At 35.5% G+C, this 25,267-nt stretch overlaps 1 pseudogene; it reads left to right on the top strand.

Moving 5' to 3' along the window:
• The first annotated feature begins 363 nt into the window (after positions 1-363).
• On the top strand, positions 364-8,465 carry LOC124973995 (inorganic pyrophosphatase-like; annotated as a pseudogene).
• The last annotated feature ends 16,802 nt before the right edge of the window (positions 8,466-25,267 follow it).

Below are 25,267 nucleotides of genomic sequence, written 5' to 3'. Positions count from 1 at the left end.
TGTGACATTATGAGAAGTTAAAAAAACAGAGTACAACATTTTATATGTGGTTTTTTAAAACCCTGCAATTAAAAACTGATAGAAAATATACCAAAATATTTACAATTGGTTATCTTTGAATAACAAAAATGGGTTTTTTCACCACTTTCCAAATACAATAAGAACAGTCTAACACAATCAAAATATTAAAAATATAAGCCTAAAACACAACAGATTCAGTTTTTGTCTTTATTTTGTCAAGATATTTAACAGAATAAAAAAATGTCAGATTTCTTCTTGGTCATAACTTTTCCCAACTTTTTCACAGATTCAATAGTAGAAACACCCAAATGCTGCTGCAACACAGAGTAAACTGTCCTAAAAAAACAAATAAGAAAACACAGAAATTCAGAATGTTAGGGCTAATAAGGAAATAAGGGCAGCACAAGCAATTGAAATTAACACATCTCAGATCTCTGTCAATTTTCAGTCTTGAATTTTCCCTTCAATTAAAAAAAGAGCCAGGTACAGTGGCACATACTTGTAATCCCAGTGACTCAGGAGGCTGAGGCAGGAGGATCACAAATTCAAAACCAGTCTCAGCAAAAGCGAGATGCTAAGTATGTCAATGAGATACTGTCTCTAAATAAAATACAAAAAAAAAGGGCTGGGGATGTAGCTCACTGTTTAAGCACCCCAGGTTTAATCCCTGGTACCAAAAAAAATGTTTTTCAGTTTTCTAAAGTATAGCTATAAAGTTTCTTGCCTCTGTGTAAGTACAAAATTGCTTACTAAAAGGGTAGGATAGGTAAAGAATTAGATTTTCTGAATGAATTAAATATGAACTAATGAACTTTAGAAAATGAATAATTATTCACCAAAGTAAAATAATATATGAAATGTTTTTAAGTTCTTGGAGCAAATGTGTTACCTATCACTGATAATAAGAACAACAGCACTTTTTTTTTTTAAATCACATAAGGGAGTTTATTAAGCAAACAGAGTGTCTCCCTGCAGGGTAAGAGAGAAAATGAGAGGAAATGAAAAAGGAAAGAGAAAAGGCACATGCTAGAAAGCGTGGAAAAGCGAGGAGGAGAGAGAAAGGGAGTAGGAAAGAGAAAGCAAGAGAAAAGATATCAGCACTTTATCATAAATTCTAGATAAGGAAATAGTCTCTGGGTGTTTTTTCTTAACTGATAAAAATTCACTTGTCCATCTTTTAACTCTAAATCTCAAAATGCTTTCAAAGTCTAGTTCAACTTGTTAAAACATTTTTTAGGTACTTGTTACAGGAGTTCCTCCTGCCTTAGCAATGCCTGATGTACCAAATTCACCTCCAGCCTGGTAGTGATGGGAGAAAATTAATTTAAACTCAAGTACCTGGTTATTCAACAAAATCAAAATTCATTTGGATATTTTCAAGCTGTGTTCGACAACAGTACTATCTGTGGTGAAGACCTGTTTTTGGTTTTGTTTTAATTTCCTTTCCCTCATGGACTGACATTTTTCTAAAAACCTGGCAGTCAGCAGAACCATGTGAGAAATTTCTTTTAAAAATTCAGATTCACAATCTAACCAAAGAGGTAAAAGATCTCTACAATGTAAACTACAAAACATTGAAGAAAGAAATTAAGGAAGACCTTAGAAGATGGAAAGATCCCCCATGTTCTTTGATAGGCAGAATTAATATTGTCAAAATGGCCATACTACCAAAAGTGCTATACAGATTCAATGTAATTCCAATTAAAATCCCAATGACATACCTTACAGAAATAGAGCAAGCAATCATGAAATTCATCTGGAAGAATAAAAAACCCAGAATAGCTAAAGTAATCCTTAGCAGGAAGAATGAAACAGGGGGTATCGCAATACCAGAACTTCAACTATACTACAAAGCAATAGTAACAAAAACGGCATGGTATTGGCACCAAAATAGACAGGTAGATCAATGGTACAGAATAGAGGACACGGGCCCAAACCCAAATAAATACAATTTTCTAATATTTTTCATATTCCAAAAATATGCAATGGAGAAAAGATAGCCTCTTCAACAAATGGTGCTGGGAAAACTGGAAATCCATTTGCAACAGAATGAAACTAAACCCCTATCTCTCACCCTGCACAAAAATCAACTCACAGTGGATCAAGGACCTTGAAATCAGACCAGAGACCCTGCATCTTATAGAAGAAAAAGTAGGTCCAAATCTTCAACTTGTTGGCTTAGGATCAGACTTCCTTAACAGGACTCCCATAGCACAAGAAATAAAAGCAAGAATCAATAACTCGGATAGATTCAAACTAAATAGCTTTCTCTCAGCAAAGGAAACTATCAGCAATGCTAAGAGAGAGCCTACAGAGTGGGATAATATCTTTGCCAACCATACTTCAGATAGAACACTAATTTCCAGAATATATAAAGAACTCATAAAATCTACACCAAGAATACAAATAACCCAATCAACAAATGGGCTAAGGATATGAACAGACACTTCACAGAAGAAGATCTACAAGCAATCAACAAACATATGAAAAAATGTTCACCATCTTTAGTAATAAGAGAAATGAAAATCAAAACTACACTAAGATTCCATCTTACCCCAATTAGAATGGTGATTATCAAGAATTCAAGCAACAATAGGTGTTGGGGAGGATGAGGGGAAAAAGGTACACTCATACATTGCTGGTGGGGCTGCAAATTAGTGCAGCCACTCTGGAAAGCAGTGTGGAGATTCCTTAGAAAACTTGGAATTGACCTACCATTAGACCCAGCTATCCCACTCCTTGGCCTATACCTAACGGACTTAAAATCAGCACACTACAGAGATACAGCCACATCAATGTTCATAGCTGCTCAATTCACAATAGCCAGACTGTGGAACCAGCCTAGAAGCCCTTCAATTGATGAATGGATAAAGAAACTATGGTATATATATATATATATATATACAATGGAATATTACTCAGCTATAAAGAATAATAAAATTATGGCATTTGCAGGAAAATGGATGAAATTGGAGAATATCATGTTAAGTGAGATAAGCCAATCTCAAAAATCCAAAAGGCGAATGATCTCACTGATAAGCGGATGATGACACATAATGGGGGGTGGGAGGGAGGCAGGAATGGAAGAAGGAGGGACTGTATAGAGGAAAAAGAGAGGTGGGAGGGGCGGGGGAAGGAAAAAATAATGGAATTAATCAAACATCATTACTCTATGTAAATGTATGAACATGCAAATAGTGTGCTGTTACTCCATGTACAAACAGAAACAACCTGTCTCCCATTTGTTTACAATAAAAATAAATTTAAAAAAAATTCAGATTCACTGATCCAAACTCTGGCTTATTTGATCAGAATCTACCTGAGTAAGGCCCTGGCATCTGTATTTTAAACTAGTTCCCAAATTATTCTTAGGCAGTCACAGCCAGTCTTTGGGAAAACCTACTTCTTAATAGTCTAAATATAGTCTCAGAAAAATCCAATGACTTACCTAAAGTTATACAATGGGAAAGTGACAGTTGGAAATAGAACTCCTCATTCCTAATTTATTCAGTACAGTTTCTGTTCTACTTTAACTCTGACTGTCCTAATTCACAACCTGGGAGTATCAGAGGATTGAATCATGTGTGGAAGCAAGTGAAAAATAATAGTATATAATTAAACTATATAAAACATTTGTGCCAATAACTCACCAATGTTTAAAGAAACCTCTTTTTTAAAATTCTTCCTCATTTTTACTGTTTTAAAAATGGTTTTAAAATAAACCAATTTTGTAAGTCAAAGAAAAATCACCTTTGCTTGTAGAATCCCCTCCATTCGAATTTCTTTTTAGCTTAGCAAAGTGTGACTTGTTCAAATAAACAAATATGTAATTAAAATCTTTAGTTATCAATTTATTACTTTACTAAGGATTGCCAGAATTGCGTTTTAGAACACAGGGATGCATAAGACAAGTAGCTAAAAATAATAAAATAATTTTTACCTCTCTCACTCTCTTTTATTTCCCCTACATTGAGGACTGAATCCAGGGCATCACACATACTACACAAGCACTCTCACTGAGCTGTATACATACAAGTCTCCTTGCCTGTAAGCAGCTTACTAGGTTTCTACTTTACTAACACAAACTTAACAGTAAAATCATCTCATTTAAAAGATGTTTGAGACAAATGTCTAAAATTAAAGTGTTCTCTGATTCTAATGAATGTAATTAATTTGCTTTGGAATGCCCACCTGATCTTGGAAAGGAAAAGAGGTTTCCAAATAGACTTATGTTCATGAAAACATTGTAAGTGTAGTTGTGAGTGCAGCATCCCAGAAATATCAAGCAGTCATGCTAAAAAATCAAAGAACAAAATATCACCAACACTGTAACAAGGATCTGAACTATTCCTATCTGCATAAGCAAAAGCTTTCCTTCATATTGTGGTGAGGATCGAACCCAGGGCCTCACACATGCTAGACAAGAATTCTACCACTAAGCTTACATCCCCAGCCCTTCATACATTCTTTTGAATCAGTGCGGTCAAGCCCTTTTCACAAGTTAGCACACAGAAAATCATATTTGTACAGCAGAGTACGCTGGATAACTTGAAGAGACAGGATTCATAGGCAAGGCTGCTTGCAGTTTACAAGTGACCAGGCCAGGGGCTTGAGAAGGCTCAGACCCAACTGACTGCCTGACAATTGCAGGGGTTGATATCTTGAAGTCCTTGGTACTCTGGGTGGGACTCTTTTACAGATTACTTCAGCTAAAATACTTGCATGTGACTTTGAATGGGCTTAATTCTTGCACAATAGGGGAGAAGGAGGTCTGTGAAGGGCCAGACACATTATTTAGTCCAGTCTGATCATTTTATAAAGTTCCATAAGAGAAAGGGGCAAACTGAAATAGCATTCAGTCTTCTAACTAAATCCAGTAGTATCTACAGAATGCTATGCTTCCTCTAAATTCTCAAATTGGCCCACAAATTCTTAGGTAAGAAAAAATGTTAGTCAAAATAAAATACAATAGTGCATGACTGTAATCCCAGTGGCTTGCGAGGCTGAGGCAGGAGAATCACAAATTCAAAGGTAGTCTCAGCAAAAGTGAGGTACTAAGCAACTCAATGAGGCCCTGTCTCTAAGTACAAAATAGAACTGGGGATGTGGCTCAGTGGTTGAATGCCCCTGAGTTCAGTCCTTGATATCCCCCCAAAAATTAAAAAATTAAAAAATCAATTAAAAAATGGAAACAAATGTACATCAGGATTGGATTGGTAAATGAAATTATGATATTCCCTGACAATGAAATTCTATGTAGAGCTGGGGTTATGGTTCAGTGGAATAGCACTTGCCTGGCATGTGTTACACCCTGGGTTCGATCCTTAGCACCATATATAAATAAATAAAAATTAAAGGTCCATCAACAATTAAAATTATATATATTAAAAAAAATTTAAAAATTCTATGTAGTAATTAAAGAGATGTTCTGCAAAAAGAATACACTCAAAATCATGAAAAGGTATTCACAATTTGATGTTATATAAAAAGGTAATTAAAAATGTTTTACATTTTTATGAAATGTACGAATATGATTCATCATCATTAACATTTACTGAGTTCTTACTTTGTGACAGTCGGTACAGTCACTAGTCCTAGTACTTTCCATGTATTAACTCAGTCCTACAAGGTGGGTACTATTATACCCATTTAATAAATATGTAGAAGGTGAGGATCAGAGAAATTAAGTAGTGTCCAAGGCCATTCAACTAGTTCTGAACTCAAGCTTACGGAGGAAGATATAGATATATTCCATATTATTCTGTTTAGTTTTGAAAGTGTTTTTCTTTTTTGAAGTTTCACCAGCTGCTCCATCTAGTATGTCACATACATTTTTTCTCTTTTTTTTCCATATTTTTATTGGTGTATTATAGAAATACATGATGGTGGGATTTGTTTGTTTTTAAGAAAAAGGGTCTTGTTATATAGCCCAAGCTGCCCCAAACTCCTAGGCTCAAGTACTCCTGCCTTATCCTCCCAAGTAGCTGGGAACATGTCACCAAGTGAGGCTTTATTTTCCCCCTCCCGCACTGGGTAATGGCAATTGATCCTAGTGGCATTCTAGTACTTGAGTTATATCCCCAGCCACTTTATTTCTTTATTTTGTGTATATGTGTCCTACCCAGTCAAGGGAAGGAGTCAGAAGATTGGGCTCTATTAGTAACACTAACACCAGCCAGATACATATTTTTGGGCAAACTATTCTGAAGTGGCATCCATAAAATAAGGACACTAGAAAATAATTATAGTACCTTCCAGATATAATATTCTATGGTGAAAATTCTCAGTGATAATATCTACAAGATATTTTTAATTCATTTAATTCAATACTTCTTACACAATATGTAATAATGTACTTTCTTATAAAATCATGTATTAGGCACTATTTTTAAAGGAAGATAGAAGATTAACACTTAGGCATAGGAAAATACAGGTAACAGATTTTGGAATCAATAATATGGAAATGAGATCATGAGAATGAATGAGCTCCTGTAAAAGTACCAAGAAGAACAGAAGGCCAAGAACTGAACCTTGTAGAAAGCTCACAACTGGGATATAAGGGAGAAAGGAGCCAGTGAAGAAAGGAAGATAAGCAGTCAGAAAAACAAGTTAGAAAGGCCCTGGGTTTGATCCCCAGCACCAAAAAAAAAAAAAAAAAAGAAAAAAAAGAAAAGAAAGAAAGAAAAACAAATTAGAAAACTGACATCGGGGCAAAAAAAAAAAAAAAAAAAAAAAAAAAGAGGAATGACTTAAGAAACAGAAGCAAAGGCCAAGAACAAGTGCTATGAAAGGCTAGTAGATTTGCTAATAAGGAGGTCTCAATTTTATGAAAGTAAAAATAATAATTTATGAAATAATTTATGAAAGTAAAAATATCAAAAGCTAGGCAATGAGGAATATGGTAGGAAACATATGTCCATAATCCTATATTGTCTATGGAAGCATGTACACATAATCTAGCCTATATACACTTCAAAGAAGGAATTACCCCTTGCAACTCATCTAGACTGTACCTTAGTTCCAAGACCTCTTCAGTTCACAGCTGCATTTTGTTACACTATCCTTTCTCCTCATTTTTGCAAGGACACAATTTTACTGAATTTTCAAGAGGAAGAATACCTCATAAGAAACAGATGAATAAAACAAGAAGGAAAAAACCAACTATTCACAGTACTCCTTCACCTCTTTGTTCGCCAATCACTACTTGTACCACCATTTTATATTGCTCAAATCCCATTTCTTAAAAGAAAAAATAAAAAAGTTATCTATAAGCAAATCTGTGGTAAAATTACTTATTGAAGGCAAGTTTGTCCAGAATGGACCTAAACATTCAGTGCACAAGTACTTAATGAGTATAATGTTAAGCTTGTGAATCAGGACTGAAAACAGATCCTAACTGTAAAATTAACCAAGACCATAACCTTAGAAAACTTATTTAACTTTTCAGTTTAAGTTCCTCTCATCTGTTAAGTGGGAATAATGTTACCTACTTCCAGGGTAGCTGTAAAGTTAGATGAGATAAGGTGTAAAAATACATAAAGTAGGCTGTGTGGTGTGGCGTTGACTGGTCTCTGGCCCCCTGAGCGGCTTCAGCAGCTAGGAGCACTCCACATTCTTCATCCTTGAGTACAGAGTCTTTCTCAAAAATGAAAAAGCATAATATATATCTCCATTTCATGATATTCCAATGTATGCAAATAAGAATGTCCTTCACCTGGTAGTTGAAGTTCCACTCTAATGCAAAAATGGTCATTGCTACAAAGGATGCTTTGAGCCCAATTAAGCAAGATGTGAAAAAAGGGAAATTCCCTTATGTTGTAAATTTGTTCCCTTACAAGGGGTGTATCTGGAACTATGGTGCCATCCCTCAGACTTGGGAAGACCCAGGACACAGTGATAAACATACTGGCTGTTGTGGTGACAATAACCCAATTGATGTTTGTGAAACTGGAAGCAAGGTATGTACAAGAACTGAAATAATCAGGGTGAATATTGTGGGCCTACTGGTTATGATTGACAAAGGAGAAACTGATCAGAATGTCATTGCCATTAATGTAGATGGTCCTGATGCAGCAAATTATAATGATATTAATGATGTCAAATGGCTGAAACCTAGCTACCCAGTAGCTACTGTGGACTGGTTTAGAAGGTATAAGGTTCCTGATGGAAAACAAATTTAATGAATTTGCTTTCAATGCTGAATTTAAAGATAAGGACTTTGTAATTGATATTATTAAAAGTACTTGTGACTACTGGAAAGCACTAGTGACTAAGAAAATGATGGAAAAGGAATCATTTGTGTAAATACAACAGTTTCTGAGAGCCCCTTCAAGTGTGATCCTGATGCTGCCAAAGCCATTATGGATGCTTTGCCACCAGCATATGAATCTGCCTGTACAAAATCAACAGATGTGGATAAGTGATTCCATCATCAGAAAAACTGATAGGATTTTCTCTGGAATACAAGCTGCTGCATCCTATTCATGTGGAAGTATTAGATGCAAAAGTAGTAGCTTTTTAAAGCTTTTTGAAGTTACAGAATTCATCTAACTAAAGCAAATTCTTCTATGACCAATCCAGAATGTTATCTGTCCAAAAGCATTTTTCATATTTCAACTAAGATAACTTCAGTACATGTGAAAACAGTTGTGGTTTGGAAGTCATTTGTGGATAGATATGCAGGAGGAACGCATTGGATATATATGTTTACCATGTGTTAGGAAATAAAATTATTTTGCCAAAAAATATGCATAAAGCATCTAGAATAGCGTTAGCACATTATGGTCTCTCAGTAAACCTTAGCTTCCTTCTTTTTCCCCTACTCTAAGTCAGGTACTAAGCGAGGCCTTCAAGTTACAGAGATAAATGAGACACTCTTTCTTGCCTTAGAGAATTTATAATAGTAAAGAACTTGAGGGCAGACAGAAAAGTAACATGAAAATGCCATTAACTTTAGGAGTGGAACATATAAGGTACATAAGGAGCACAGCATTGGAGCCCCTCCCTTCATCTGGGCAGTGGGAAGAGATAACCAGAAAAGACTTCATGGGCAGCGTGATAATAAAAGAGCTGAGTCCTTGAAGGACGAGTGAGAATTGACCAAGTCAACAACCTTTTTCCATTTTATGGAGAGGAAATAGCATATGCAAAGGCATAAGAGCCTAGGAGCTTCAGGAAACAGCTGTTCAGTAAGGAAGGAAAGAAAAACAATAAGATGATTTGGGGTATATTGGAATGATCCAGCAGTACCCTCAACTGCCTGCCCCATCAACTGCAGTGCTAAAGGAATAAAACCCTGAAAATTCTCACTAATACCAAATCTGGAGAGAAGAAAACTGAAGGGCATCTTTATCTTCCCTACTCTTCTGAGCAAGGGATAGAAGAATTAAAAAAAAAGAAAGGAAAGGAAGGAAGGGAGGAAAATGAGCAACAAAACAGACCAATTATCTTTGACAAAATAAAGTCTCCAGGATTATATAGTAAGTTGGGCAAACAACCTGAAGAATACAAGTAACCTCCATGTGAAGCGTGACCCCCTAATTTAGAATATTTAACAAAATCTTAGAAGATAGAGTCCAAGATTTTGTTTATTTTATTTTTTTCATACTAGGAATTGAACCCAGAGGTACTCTCTACCTCTAAGCTACATTTCCATCCCTTTGAATTTTTAAATTTTCAGACAGGATCTTCCTAAGTTGTCCAGCCTGGTCTTGAACTTTGGATCCTCCTGCTTCAACCTCCTGAGTCATTGGGATTACAGGTATGTGCCACTTCTGGTAGCCCAAGTTCTTTAAAAATATTGTACACACTCATGGGCTGGGGCTGAAGCTCACTAAAAGAGCACTTGCCTAGCATGTGTGAGGCACTGGGTTCAATCCTCATCACCACATAAAAACAAATAAAGGCATTGTGTTCATTTACAACTAAAATAATATATATTTTTTAAAAAAATGTTGCACACTCAGATGAGCAACATTTCTTTCTCTAATGAATTCCTAATGTTAAAGAAACATGACTAGAATATTAAATACCTAGCCCTTAAATCACAGTTCTAAGAGAAAAATAAAGTATTCTCATATGCTGAAAAAAGAACTTGAAAAAAATCACCATACCTTACCTGAGCAATTATGATATACAGACAGAACAAAAGAGTAGTTGAATAGCAATATGTAAAGACAATGGCAAAAACAAAAGAATAACAACTGTGAAAGACACTATGCAAAAGATAAAAATTCAACCTAGGAAATAATAAGATGATGAAGAGAAATTCTTCATAATTGATTTATAATAGAGAACAATGTAAGCTTATATATTCAATAAAATAAGAATTTAATCACATTATAAAGCCATGAAAAAAGATGAAGGCGAAGATAACATCCTTGGAAAGAAACAATTCTAATACGACTAGTACTCAAATAATGTCTTTGTAGAAGTAATCAAAATGTCAAGAGAGCCAGACACAGTGGGACATGCCTATAATCCCAGTGATTTGGGAGGCTGAGGCAGGAAGATTGTAAACTCAAGACCAGCATCAGCAACTTAGCAAGGCCCTTAGCAATTTAGCAAGACTGTCTCAAAATAAAATATACTTAGCCTGGTAGCACATTCCTGTGATCCCAGCAGCTCTGGAGTCTGAGGCAGAAGGATCCAAAGTTCAAATCCAGCCACAGAAACATAGTGAGACCCTCAGCAACTTAGTGAGGCCTTGTCTCAAAATAAAAAATATAAAGGGCTGGGGATGTGACTCAGTGGTTCTCACTCCTGGGTTCAAGTCCTGGTACCAAAAAATTTTTAAATAATTAAAAATAAAAAGGGCTAGGGATGTGGCTCAGTGATTAAGCAACCCTGGATTCAATCCCTGGTACCAAAAACAACAATGAATCAAAATGACAAGAAAGAGGACACAAATGAAAACTGAATTACTGCCTTCATATAATCACAAGTAAAAATGACAGTGAAAAAGGAAAAAATCATGCCGAATTTGACTCTTTTGGACACCTCATATAATTAGAATCACATAGTATTTGGCTTTCTGTGACAGGCTCATTTCAATTGGCATAATGTTGCCAAGAACTATATTGTTCCATGTGTCAGAAGTCTTTTCCTTTTTAAGGAAAACTACAATAGAGTATCATTCCTTTGTAAGTTTCCATATCATTTTCATTTGTTCAAGTTTTCATTTGTGCAAGGCCCCTCCTCCCAATATTATTACAAATACCATATGTATATATCATTTTATTTATCCCTCTCTCCATCCATGGACACTTGGGGTGCTTCCACCTTTTGGTTATTGTTAATAATACCACTATGAACATAAGTATACAAACATCTCTTCAAGATCCTGCTTTCAATTCTTTGGAATTTAGTCCCACAAATGGATCCTATAATGACTCTATTTCTAGTTTCTTGAGGAAAGGTCATATTGTTTTCCACAGAAAATTTTGACATGCATTTCTAATGTCTCTTTTTCATTTTATTTTTCTAGTCAATCATTTTTATTTTGTATAAAGGTATCAGTATATAAGTAACCAGAAATTTTGAAAAAAAGTCTGATCTTTTACTACAGATAGTTTGAGAAGTACTTCATTAGATCATTTCCAATAATGTACAAACACACTCAAAAACAATGGCGACAACAAAATCTTTCTTAGCTCTCACTTCCCTCACCAGCTCCATACTTTTCTCCAGTCTATTACTGTCTAAAGTACTCTGCCTATTTTCTCATAACCTCACCCGAGTCGGGCTTTCATGTCCCATTTCCACATGAACCTGCTCATGTGTGGGTCATGGATACCTCTGCACTGCTATAAACCAGTGGTCAGTTTTCATTCTCTGTCTTTCATGATTTATCAGCAGTATGTGACACAGTTAATCACTCTTCCTATTTGATATACTTCCTTTCCTCTTGGTTTCTAGGACCATTCTTAATCCTGGAACATGCTTGGTTTTCTTCCTTCCTAAATGATGAATCCCTCCCAAGTATCTTCTGCTACTTTTAATTTGTCTTTGTGATCTCTTAATATTGGAACATCTCCAGACTCATACCCTTTACTCTTTTCTACAATCACTCCCAGTCCAGATTTCTCTCCTAAACTCCATATTTGTACATATAGCAGCTTACTCATCTTTAACTGATTGTCTAAGAAGCATTTCAAAAGAACACTGGAAATCAAAATCCTGCCCCTCCCCAGCAAAACCTGCTTCTCCTTAATTGATCTAAATTGTTCATTGTAGGTGAAAAACGTACAGTCATACTGCCTCTTCTTCCTCATTAAATTGTCCACATTAGCAAAATGCTTGGGTTCTTTCTAAACTACATCAACAACTGACCTTTCCTCATCTTCACTGCTCCCACTCTGGCTTGAGCCACCAGTGTCTCTCACCTCTGTCCCTCCAGTAGATACCCTGTTTCCACTCCTCTGCTCTACAGTTTAGCCTCAACATGGTTGCAAGAATGATCCTTTTCAAGACAAGTTTTTGAATTAAGTCAAATCCAATGATGATTCTCCTCAAATCTTTCAATTATTTCACTTTATGTAAACACTAAGTACTTACAGTGTCTTCAAGGCTCTACATAATATTTCCCCAGCTAGTTTCTGCAAGTTTCTCTCTCTTCAGTCTACTTCAATTGTGAGGTGCTGTATGCTCTGTCCTGAACATTCCAGGTTTCTCTAGACTTAGCAGTTCAGCTGTTCCCTTTGTCTGAAACTCGATGACCCAAGATATCCTCAGAGCTAATTCCCTTACCTTCTTTAAGAGAGTTCATTTGGCAACTTCATGCAAGGTCTATCTTGAACACTATATTTTAAATTGCAATCCTTCCATCTTCTTCCTGTTCCATTTTTACTGTCTATGGAACTATTATGTATTAATTATTCACAATATTCCTAATTTGTCCCTAGGATGTAAAATCTGGGAAACAAGGGATATCATCTGTTTTATTTCTTCATATATCTTTAGCACCGAGAACAGTGCCTGATATAGTACACCCTTGAAAAATCTTTGTTGAATGAAATAATCCTATTCTTAATTTTATCAACTGGGGAAAAAAATGCTTTGTGCCTTCCATTAGAACAAATTACCTAATAGCATAAGGCTGTTAGAAGTGAACAAAAACAAAGTCTCAGAATAGAAAGTACTATGTACAAGTGCATTTTGTGGAAATCTCCCAGAAACAATTAAAATAATCCTCATGTTCTCATTCATATATATATATATGAAATATATATATATATATAGAGAGAGAGAGAGCTATAGATTTTTCTATCTATATCTATATGTATATCTAGATAGCTAGCTATAGATACCTACATCTATAAATATCTATAGATTCATACATATGTAAACATACACATACACACATAATTATGTATAATGAGATAATACAGCATGAAAAAGATAGGTTATACTATTCATCATGAAGTACAATTAACTCATATTCAGTTGGGTTCACAATGGCTTCACACAAATTGATTTACTACTTAAAGTAACACAGACTCGCTTGTAAGAGTCACAAAATAAAGGGACTAGAGGAAAGTGTTAAGGCAAAACTGATTTATTTATAATGTCCCACCAATAAGAGTTTCATTTAATACTGAATACAGATAACATATAGGGCTTATTATTTTCTATTGATAAATAAAGGGAATATATATCTATCATGTCCTACATGTTGCTACCCTAAATGCCACCTGTTTTTAATTTTCACTGGCTTTAAAACACATCTCACTATCTCATCACTTTGACCTAGAATCCCAACCATGCCCACCTTCCCAACTCATAGAGGGAATATTCAGATGGCTAGTAAGCAAATAAAATGGTGCTCAAGATAGATAATAATCAGGGAAATACAATTAAAACCACAGTGAGGTTTCATTTTGTGCTTATTAGAATGGTTAAAAAGTTTTTAAAAAGATAATCAGCACTTGAAATATGGAAAGGAATGCAGAGTAACTGAAAATTTCTACACTGGAAAGTAAAGTGTTGCACATACTTTGAAAGATTGTTTGGCACATTTTATGAAGTTAAACAATATGGATATTCTATGACCCAGCAAGTCTACCCGAAGGGAAATGCAAACATGTCTACAAGGAGACTTGCACAGATGTCGTAGAAGCTTTATACATAACAGACCCATGCCAGAAAGGATCCAAATGCCCATAGACAAGAGAGTAAGTAAATTATGTGCATTTGGAAAGCTGAATTTTACTTCTGTATAAAGGAACAAGTGCTGATGGACACAGTAATGCAGATGAAGTTCAAAACATTGTGTTGAACAAATGAAGCCTGATCCACCCTCCCCTGAAAGTGCACATTGTTTCTACTTACACCAAGATTAAGAACAGGAAAACTAATCTATAGAGATAGAAATCAAAATAGGAGGTGTCTTTGGAGAGACAAGAAATGATCCAGAAACAGGGGAGACTGAACTTTTCAGAGTGATAGGAGTGTTCTAATTTTGATTGGGATATTGGCATCTATATTTGTTATAACCAATCAGACTATAAACATAAGATTTATGCATTATACTCAAATGCTTCTGTTTCAAAAAATAATGTTTATGCTCAAATTGAATTAGACTACCCAATAAATTATCTATTAATATCTTTTGGTATTTGTAAATAAATACTCATTTTGGCCAGCCAACATTCATCCTAAAAATTCATGACATACACTAAACTTGAAATTTTGCTAAGGAACAGAGCAAGGTCTAATCCTAGATGTGAATCAGGTGAGGAACTTGGAGAACACTTATTTAATGGTCTAATTAAATAAGACCAGCATTCTCACTTCAAAAAGATCTTTGTCTCTCCTCAAACTCAGACAGTCAGTAACTCTCACAAATGCAACCCTTTCCTTCAAAAAGTCACTTACTGATACATGTCAGAGGAAATGAGAGGGAATAAGAATAGAAAGTTTTAAAGACAATTTATACCCCCTCAATAAAAATACCATGCCAATTAAAAATCAAAGGTTAAGATTCAGTGCTAGTTAAACTGAAAAATTCCACTAAAACTTTGATCCTAAGATAATAAAATGAGAATTAGTGTTACATAATTTCAATAAGTACTTCAGCTACTAAATTGCTGAAGTTCTTTCCATTCAAGAGAACAAATCTAAATTTTCAAATATATCCTAACTACAACTTTATGGTAGTTCTTCAACAAAGGGACAGAGTTTTTCTTACCAAATAAGGACACACTTGTGATCCAGCACCAAACATAAGATCCCATTGTTTGCTCACGTTATGAAGACTGATCATATATTCTTCCATTTGGTTTATCAAGAAGTCATTCTCCATGGCCAGTACTGTACCAATGACAGAAAACAGCACCCTGTAAATACAGGGGGATATGTTTCAATACAACATTCTTTATCACATTTGCTGCTGTTCTCATACTTTCAATAAAAGTTTTTTTTTTCATAATTTAAAAATGAACACGCATCAAAATGCATAACGAAAGCCTTGGAGTTTACAAAGGATTTTTAGTGTGCTTGTTTGCACCTGATTCCTAAATGGAACTTAAAGATGCAATACAAAACTTAAAAAAAAAGGCTGGGAATGTAGATCAGGGGAGAGAACCTTCCTAAATGTATAAGGCCCTGGATTCATTCCCTTATACCACACACAAAAAATTTTGATGACAAGTAATAAGCATAAATTCATCACAATATAATTTATATGACAATTTTGGATCTACTTTGCTATCACAGTAATGCCTCAAATATAATTCCCAAACTGTCAAAATGTGGTAAAAGTGGGTTTTGAAATCATTTGATAGCACTGTTTTAGTTCTAGACAAGAAGAAAAAAGGAATTTCAAAATGTCTCATTCTGTCTCAAGTTTCATGTTTCTCAAGGAAAGAGAGCACAGCACAGTCAAGGTCACTGAATTTGGGAGCTTACATTATAGTGCCACGTCTTAGCTTATCTCTTTATTGAGAGTGGTAACATCTTGTCACTTACTATTAGAGTACAGTCTATGCCTAACAATGTCTTAGGCAATGATGGGCCTCCTGTGAGACACCAGTGCCATTAAGATTAGAATAGAGCTGAAAACTTCCTGTCACCCAGTGACACTGTAGCCATCACCAAGTTGTAGTTCAACACATTACTCACATGTCTGTGGTGATGCTGGTGTGAATAAACCTACCTCACTGACAGCAGAATAAAAAGAAGCTCATGCGATTAGGTTCAGTCCACTGTACTTGGTAATAAATGGCTATTACTGGCTCATGTATTTGCTACACTACACTCTTCAATCTTTAGCGTATATTCCTACTTATAAAAATTTACTGTTAAACTCTTCTTTGATGCCAGCAACAGCCTGACATAGCTTCTGTTTACCATTTTCTTAATTACATCAAGGCTACAACTCGTGAATGACCTGTATCATACAGGTGTGGGAAAATATGCTCTGTGATGTTCACATAATGGTGAACTGCTTAGTGAGGCACTTCTCAAACTGCATCCCCCTCACCAAGGAATGCATGACTATATATGATAAAATTTAAATGACTTGGAAAAATAGTAAATAGCTTGGGAAATATGTCTGTTACTCCAAAGAAAATTGTGTGAAAATGTTCAGCTACATCAACTACACTAAAAGCAACAATTTGTTAAAAGGAATCATTTTGGAAGTTTTTGCTGGCTAAAAATACATTTTAATTTTTTCAATAAAATGAACATGCAATTTTTAAATTCTCCATTAAAGAGAATCAAAATATTATTTCCTTATGAGAAAAGGCACATTCAGTGGTATTTTTTAATCAATACATTAGTTTATCATAGAAAAAGTCTAAATGTAACATGTACAGAGCAGTAACTTTATTTTGTGCTTTAAAATTAAATTCCATTATAAGGATAAATGATTCTCTCCTGGTTATAATTATAGGCTACTTATGAACATACATTCTAAAGCATACTTAACTTATCCCCATAGTCTTCATCAAGAGAAAGGTAGCTATAGGAAATAATATCTCTATTAAATTGGTGATTAGAATATATATAACAGCAGAAGAAATAAAGAAGTTTTCCATTTATGAGAAAAGATTTTCTGGAAAGAGCTCAGGTGTGTTTTTATAGTTTCGGTGACAGAAAACACCATTTAGAAGAAAAAAAATTGGGAAGTAGAGAAAATTGGTAGAAGGTAAAGAGAGAAGACAAGAAAAACTTGGATCTGCCTCCTCTACTCAGAGTTAGAAAATGTCTCCTAAAAGTAATGTTGGAGGCTCCGTGTCTCTGAGGCTATACACAGTTACTTGAATAACTTATCATTTGAATTTAATTATTCTCTTTTTTAGGGGCATCTCAAACTTTAGCCATTCAACTCCTCCCAAAATATGACCTAATAAATCTGAAAAATTCAAAACCACACAAGGAAGCTGTGATCACCATTAAGTTTCCACCCAGAGTTTTCATCGTAAGAAAGGGTTCAAATAAAAAAACATGATAGGTAACTCCTGTTTTAAAAGGAGTGAAATAATATATATGTACACCCTTTTCTTTGTCAAATACCCTTTTGTGAAGTGAAAGTAAGCTTAAGTCTAAACAATGAAAAACTAAAAAAAAAATAAACCCTTTAAAAGAACAGACACATTTCAAATCTTAAAATCTAATAAATAAACAATTACTAAACTAAAGTAATATAAATTTAGACTTACTCTTGGAACTCAGTGATATATTTCTGACTACATTTTGACCAGGCCCAAGGACTTGTGTTGTAATTTAAAGTTGGAGCCATTACATGATACTGATGTTTAATTCCAATTTCTTTGCATTTAAAACTATCATCATGTGTAACACTGAATCTACAATTTAAAACAGGCATTAAAGAAGACTATCAAAAATATACATATTAGTAACAAATTTCATATTTATACTATAATAAATGAAGAATATATATATATATATTATTCTGGTTACATTGGATTTTGCACTCTTGATCTCTCCACAAGACACTATAATCTCATGCTTATAAGCACATGATTTCTGAGAAGTACTAGAGTATACCTTTGATCAGTTGCCCAGTCTGTTGACTTGACATCTGAATCTAAACAATAAAAATATTTGGAATTGGGTTCACCTCCTCACAACACAGGCATAGCATTTACATAAAAATGCCTGCAGGTTTCAACAAGAACATCCTGGAGATACACATGGAGGTAAAGTGATACCACACTGCATTCTAGGTCATTGACTTTTGACATAGCATCCAAATGACCTCTTTAATTCCTGACTCCATACCATTCTATAGTATCCATTTGTTTTATATGAAATAACCTAACTATTCTTTCTGGTCTATAATTAAATGACAATCAATTGAATTGGAATAATAGAAACATTCCCAAACCGATTCTTTGCAGTGATAGCAAAAATATTAAATAATAAACAGGTTAACCACAGTTCCTACACTATTTTACAGATTCAAGTAGAAACCCAAGTTTGGAAGGATCACCAAAATCACTGAATTCAGGTTTTTGCATGCTGAGGTTTTGTATTTAAAACACTGTTTCAACTGAACTGCTTACTTACCCATATTTTAGAGATACCTAAAGTTTCTAGGGAAGAAAATAAATGTCTAAGTAAGACAGCACTCTCTGAGAGAACAGTCTATTACTAGCTGGCAGCTTTGGAAACCAGAAAATGGTGCTTCCTACATGTTGCTGCAATACTTCAACAGTCTGCAGGTGCTCTCCTCAACAAACTTACAAAACTGGGTGTGTAGTTTGCTGATGGTCATGAGATATAACTATGCTAAAAGGGAACTGAAGAAGAGTTAGTTAACTAAAATTATGTCCATTTCAAATTTTTCTACATAAAAGCTCTAATGACCTCACAAGGCATGATCAGAAAAAAAATATGTGATGAAACTAACTCTAGCCTCAATTCCTGATTAGTGAAATAACAAAGAAACTTCAGGATACACTCTGGGGAAGCAGTTGGAATTGTTTTTCAGAGGATGAGATGTAAGATTTTCTGATTTTTAATGGGTGCTCTGAGGATATCAAGGGAAACCATTGCCTCCATTCTTATAGCATAGAACACCAGGAGAATTTTAGTAAAGGCAGACATAGATAAGAAAATTATAAATTTCAAGAGAAAATATAGAGTACTAGGTGGTGGGGAGGACTTTAAAAAAGTATTTTAACAAGTAGAAATTTCCACAGGCTATGTCCACTGCCAGGTCTCTGAGCTGTAAGAGCAAGAAATGAGTTCTGGTTCCCTAGAACCAGGAGCCTCTGCAAGTCCTCCCATAAGATGATAGTGGACAGTACCTGGTAATGTATAGGGTACCAAGAAATAGAGGCTAGAAGTGCTCACCATGTAATCCAACAAAGTAAATGAAATAAAAGAAATGTCACGTCTTAGCTCTTTGCTTAGTCTGTTGATCTGTGCAGTCTGTCTGAACTAACATAGATCATAAAAGCGCCATAGGTAGCACTACACGGATAAAAATTGTTTTATGAAGAAACAAACAGGGCTGGGGGGAGATAGCTCAGTTGGTAGAGTGCTTGCCTTGCAAGCACAAGGCCCTGGGTTCAATCCCCAGCACCACAAAACAAACAAACAAACAAACAAACATGTTCAATACTCAACTGAAGATAGAAATAGAGGCATTCTGTACAATGACAAACAGAAGGCATATTACTGAGGGGACAGAAGATACTTACACATACCCAAGTAAAGGCAACAGTGAGTCCATTTTCTTCACTAACAGGAGAACTCTGTAAGGGATCACACAGGGTACCTAATTCTGCTAAGCCTGAAAAATTTCACATTTGTACTTCATCAAAAGGGGGAACTAACCACCAAAATCATAAAATAAGCACTCAATTTTAAAATATTTAACCATTGATACTACTACATTGACATGAGTATAGAGTGAGCTGTTAATAGCAAATAAACTTTTTTAAGGTTAAAAGAAAAGGATTGACTGCTCTGTATTGAAATCTTTTTAGGAAATTGTTGGACTCTTTCATTAAAAAAAGATCCAAAAATATGGGGTGATCATATAATTTTTAAATATATAAGAAAAGAAAAATATAGTTGGTGTAGTATGGGCAGTAGGAAAGGTAATGAATATATTTAATTGGCAGCAGAAAAACCAACAAAAGAAGAAAAAATAGCACAGAACTCTACAAATCTATGAAGTACTTTAAATTTTTAAATTTGAAGCAACATACAAATAATTTATTATTACCTAGCAATTAAATAAGTAAAATGTTAAGTGGCTAAAATAATGCCCGCTGATTAATAAATGCTGAATAAACATGATTATGATATAAGAATTATTATAAGCACTCAGTAATTTTATAACATTTGAGTAATAGAAGCTCTTATTATACATCAGGATCTACTCACTCCTATACAAAGAATTATGTGCAACTCAAATATGCTGTTGAAAGATGAAAATAGTATGAATTGGTTGTATACCAAAGGCAGCAATAATTATAGTTTATATAGAGTAATATATACTAAAAGTAATATAGATAAGAAGCTGAGTACAGTGGTACATGCCTGTAATCTCAGCAATTACACAGGTTGTGACAGGAGAACGGAGGTTGTGACAGGAGAAGAAGTTCTAGGCCATCCTCAGCAATTCAGCAAGACCTCATCTCAAAATAAAAAGATAAAAGGGCAGTGGATGGAGCTCAGTGGTAGAGCATCCCTGGGTTCAATCCTTAGAACATCAAATTAATTAATTAATTAATTAAAATCCACAGGTAAAAAATTCAAAATAAATGTTCATTATAATAATCCATGTTCCATCATCATTCACTTTAACTTTTCATTTTTTTCAATTTTACATACTATATTCTTTGCTAATACTATCTTTCAGTATTGTATACGTATATGTCCTCCTATGATTCTTTTCATGAAAGAGATTTTTCACACATAAGATTATCATTTCTTAATGCAAAGTTCTTGCATTTAGAAATGTCTTAATATAGAATGTGTAGACTTGTATTAGCTACTGTGCTTTTAGCTCCCTTCTCCATGGTAATCTTTTATTCACAAAAGTTAAAAACATGAATATCTTCCTATCACTTAAGAGAGATTTTCTAACAATTAGAATGCTTTGTTGTACACTGAAGAAATGAAAATTAAATTAAGGAATTTAAAAGGGCTGGGAAAAAAGTCAAAATCAAACAAGTTCATTAGCCCAAAAAGGAAAGATATGCCCTCTTTCTGAATCTATTGCTAAAAGGTCTTTTTCTTATTTAGAATCAAGATCATGAATAGGGGAAGGAAGTAAGGAGTGGAGGAAGGAATGAAAGAGTGAAGGAAGGAATGAAGAAAGGAAGGAAGGGAATTAATTAATTCCTGAACAAATTTTATAGAGAATATGAGGAAATTCCCATTTTCCTTAAGATTTCTAAAATTTCATACTTGCATGTATAATTGTTTAGCCAATTCCCATTTTATGTATTTTTTTATTGTCAGAATAATTTCAGGATGAACATATTTTCTTCATGGAGAATAAATGCCTTAACTAATATTTTAAAAAATCTGCCCAGTGACTCAATTTTAATATATTCATTTTCAGAGATGTATAAATATTCAAACACAATATGAACTCTATTACCACCCAAACTTTTTGTTTCATGCTTAAAAGTATCAAATTCGTTAACTAAACATTTTAGCCCATGACAGATCTGTGAGAATACATATTGCATGTATCGCATGTGATTAGACAACATGTTCAAACATTCCCATAGAGGGTCAAAACTAGCAAGCATTGAAGTGAAGGATCAGCAATATGGTACCAAGCAGATGAGTAATGGCTCCTGTCTAGATACACTCAAGCAGATTCTGGGGTTTCTAAAGTTGCTTGAGATAGAATAAGAAGGCATGTGCCCAGATGATACAGGTTCCATGTGTTTGGAAGTATTAGACACTGCATACACACCCAATCCAATTCTCTTGAAGAATGAAGAACATTTTTTTTCATATTTTGTAAAACATGCTCATGGATTAAGGCAACAAAAGGAGGTACACCAGTAAACCTAGCAGTTATTAACCAACATTCATCATGTCATCAATAGACTCTTAATTTATTTTTGATGTATTTTAGATGAGAAAATAAGATATGAATACTTAACATAAGCTAAATAGTGTTAGACAAATTATTTACACTCATCTATAAAATGGGAATAATACTTGTACTGATATTATGGCTTACTGTAAAGATTAAATAAATTAAATTATGAAAAACCTTAACATGAGGTAAGATACATAGGAAGCACTCATATATCAGCTATCATTATCATCATTACTTCTGATTTAATGGATAATATGCTTTCATTTTCATAGTCTTTATTTCTAAATGGCAGTATAGTTTATGTACATGGGGTGCTTGAAAACTATGTAAACATAACTAAGGACTTGAAAACCACCAACTTCTACAGAAATAGTCCAGAATGTCTAGCACCTAACAATTTAAAATTAGTAAGAAATAACTAGTATTCAGTAAAAATTTGAACTACTTAACTTTATTCAAGATATGACAATGACACAGATAAATAAGAAATATATTTGAGAAATTTTAATAAAATGATTAACTCATATTATATACCTAATGCAACCAGAGAACAGATTGTAGGGGGGGTGGAATTTACGTGTATAAAACAAGAGCATTAGGCATCTAATTCCATAACTGTGTAAGAATAGAGTTTCTACGGGATTACCTAACATCAACTAGGTATTTAACTACCAGTACTTTTTAATGTTGAGCTGCATGATTTACAAGAACTATGAAGTCTTCACCTCTGAAACCCAACACACATATTCTTCCTCTCTCTCACTCCCTGAAATATTCATGCATGCAGACACACACACACATTCATACTCTGAACTAAATCCTACATGGTAGGTAATAAATAGCAAGAATAGAAGCTATTATGGTGGCAAATACTTATAAAAGTAACGTGATACAAAGAGTAAGAGCCTGCTCCAGGAAGCTTCAAGGTGGATCTGGATCCCAAGTTTTCTAAATTAAGACAAGGTTCCCAGTTATGAACATCCTTTGAACTCCTACAAAATACAAAAATCCTTTCTTAAGAAAAATACACACTTTTTGAGCTGGCTATGCCCCAATTCCATGGGTTAATATTAAGTAAATATGAGCTCACAATGTAAACAAGTCAACAAAGAAGGCAGGGATGATACATTTGTCTCTGAATTATTTCAGATGGAAATTTTCAGAGATAGAAAACTACTTCGTATAAAATGTATAAGAAAACATGAAATTCAATTACAAATATGAAAAAAAATTTTTAAAAATGGAAGAAACTGAACAAATATAGTGCAAATAAAATTAACAGCATCTTTTAAATTAAAAGTTACATGTTAAAATAGAAATTTTGAAGTCTTATTAAAACATCTAATTAGATGTAGCCAGAGAGAGAGAGAGAGAGAGAAACGGAAGACAGAGTTGCTTGAATGAAACATGAAAAAAAGAAATGAAGATATGGAGAAAAGAATAAGACTACATATCAGTGTTATTTGCAACCCAAGATTATGACAGACGAAATTATAACAAAATTTGAAATAACAGAATGAAAAACAGATGGGCATTTACCAGAATTACTGAATGATAACAAGTAGATATTAGAATCACAATATATCCCAAACAGGATAAATAAAAATAAATCTATTCACATTAAGGCACAATTTTCATGAAACTACATTTTATATGTGAGGCAAAGGGAGGATATTAATAGACTAAAGAAAACGGGTCACCAAAGAATCTACAACTAAAGAGACTACAATTCTCAGTAGCAAAATCCAGAAGGCAAAGCAATGACATTAGAAATATTGAAAGAAAATAACTGTCAACCTAAAATTGGTATGTACAAAACTGTATTTCCAAAATGAGGGCATATTTACGAAATTTCCATAAACATTAAATAAAAAAGTTGACACTAAATAAAAACTTTAAAGAATATAAATCAGGAAAAAAGAAAAGGGATTTCAGAAACAAGTTTAAAAAGAAAGAAGAAATTATGACCATGCATTTTTAAAATTAAGGCATAAAATGGTTTTGAAAATGGTCCCCTTCCTCCTAACACCATTGTACCAAAACTGGCCAAAGAAACACAGGATAAAAAGCAACCATGGAGGGCTGGGGATGTGGCTCAGTTGGTAGAGTGCCTGCCTCGCAAGCACAAGGCCCTGGATTCAATCCCCAGCACCGCAAAAAAAAAAAAAAAAAAAAAAAAAAGCAACCATGGAGCCTCCCCCAAACACGGGCTTTTCTTCAAATCATGCACAGACGTTGTCCTATTTATGAACAGTGAGTCACACTGCCACTCAACGTCTGTTTCCTCCTCCCTATGAATGAGGTGATCCCCTTCCATACCGAGTAAAGCAGGGCTGTGGCTAACGCCCCAGAGAGAAGCAGGGTTACCTGGACAATTGGGGTGCTAATTCTTCCCGCACTGGAATAACCACCAGATCGCAGGGGCGTCGCCAGAAAGCAGCCAGGAGGGAGCCCTAATCCAGCGGAGCCTGAGAAACCCCTCTGAGTGCTGCGCGCGGCTGGCAGGCGCTCAGGGAACCTGGGCGGCGGCGGGGCGCCACCCCTGAAGAAGGGGCCCTTGGAGGCTAGTCCCTGTGGTCGTCGCCCGCCCCGCCAGCGGCCCGACCTCGGAGCTGCTATCCGCGCCGTTTCCTATAGGCAACAAGTGTCCGCCCTCCGCCCAGCCCAGCCCAGCCCTCACCGGCACAGGCCGTTCACGAACACGCGCGGGTCCAGGTGGCAGGCGATGGTGGCGCTGACAGGTCCTGTAGGTCCACCTCCTCTTTCTCGCAGCAGATGAAGCTTCAGTCGCTGCTGCCCAGGAGAAGAGCCCGAAGGGCAGCAGCGTCACCCCGGGCCGTCCCCGCACCTCGGTCGCTTCCGCCGCCGCTCCGAGCCGGCCGGCCGCGCCCTCCTCCATCCGCGCGCTTGCGCCCACGGCCCTGTGCTCCCAGCGGGCCGCGCCGGGCTCGCGCGCCCCAGCCTAGCGCTCCTCCTCCTCGCCGCCGCCTTGGACCCCGGTTAAACACCTTGGGATTTCGCGGCTGTCCGCCGCCCCCGGTCACCATGTTTCCAGAAGCTTGGACTCCGAACGCCCGCCCCGCAGGCCTGTGCCCAGCGCGGGAGGGGCAGAAAGCCTGCGTGGCGCTCGCCCGCCCAGCCCCGAGGGCGGAGCTCCGGAGGGTTCTGCCTCTAATACCTCTTTTGCCCATTTCCTGATTG

The sequence above is a fragment of the Sciurus carolinensis genome, unplaced genomic scaffold (assembly GCF_902686445.1).
Source record: "Sciurus carolinensis unplaced genomic scaffold, mSciCar1.2, whole genome shotgun sequence".
NCBI lineage: Eukaryota > Metazoa > Chordata > Mammalia > Rodentia > Sciuridae > Sciurus > Sciurus carolinensis.
The sequence above is the reverse complement of the archived record's forward strand: the minus strand, read 5'-3'. Positions and strand labels throughout refer to the sequence as shown.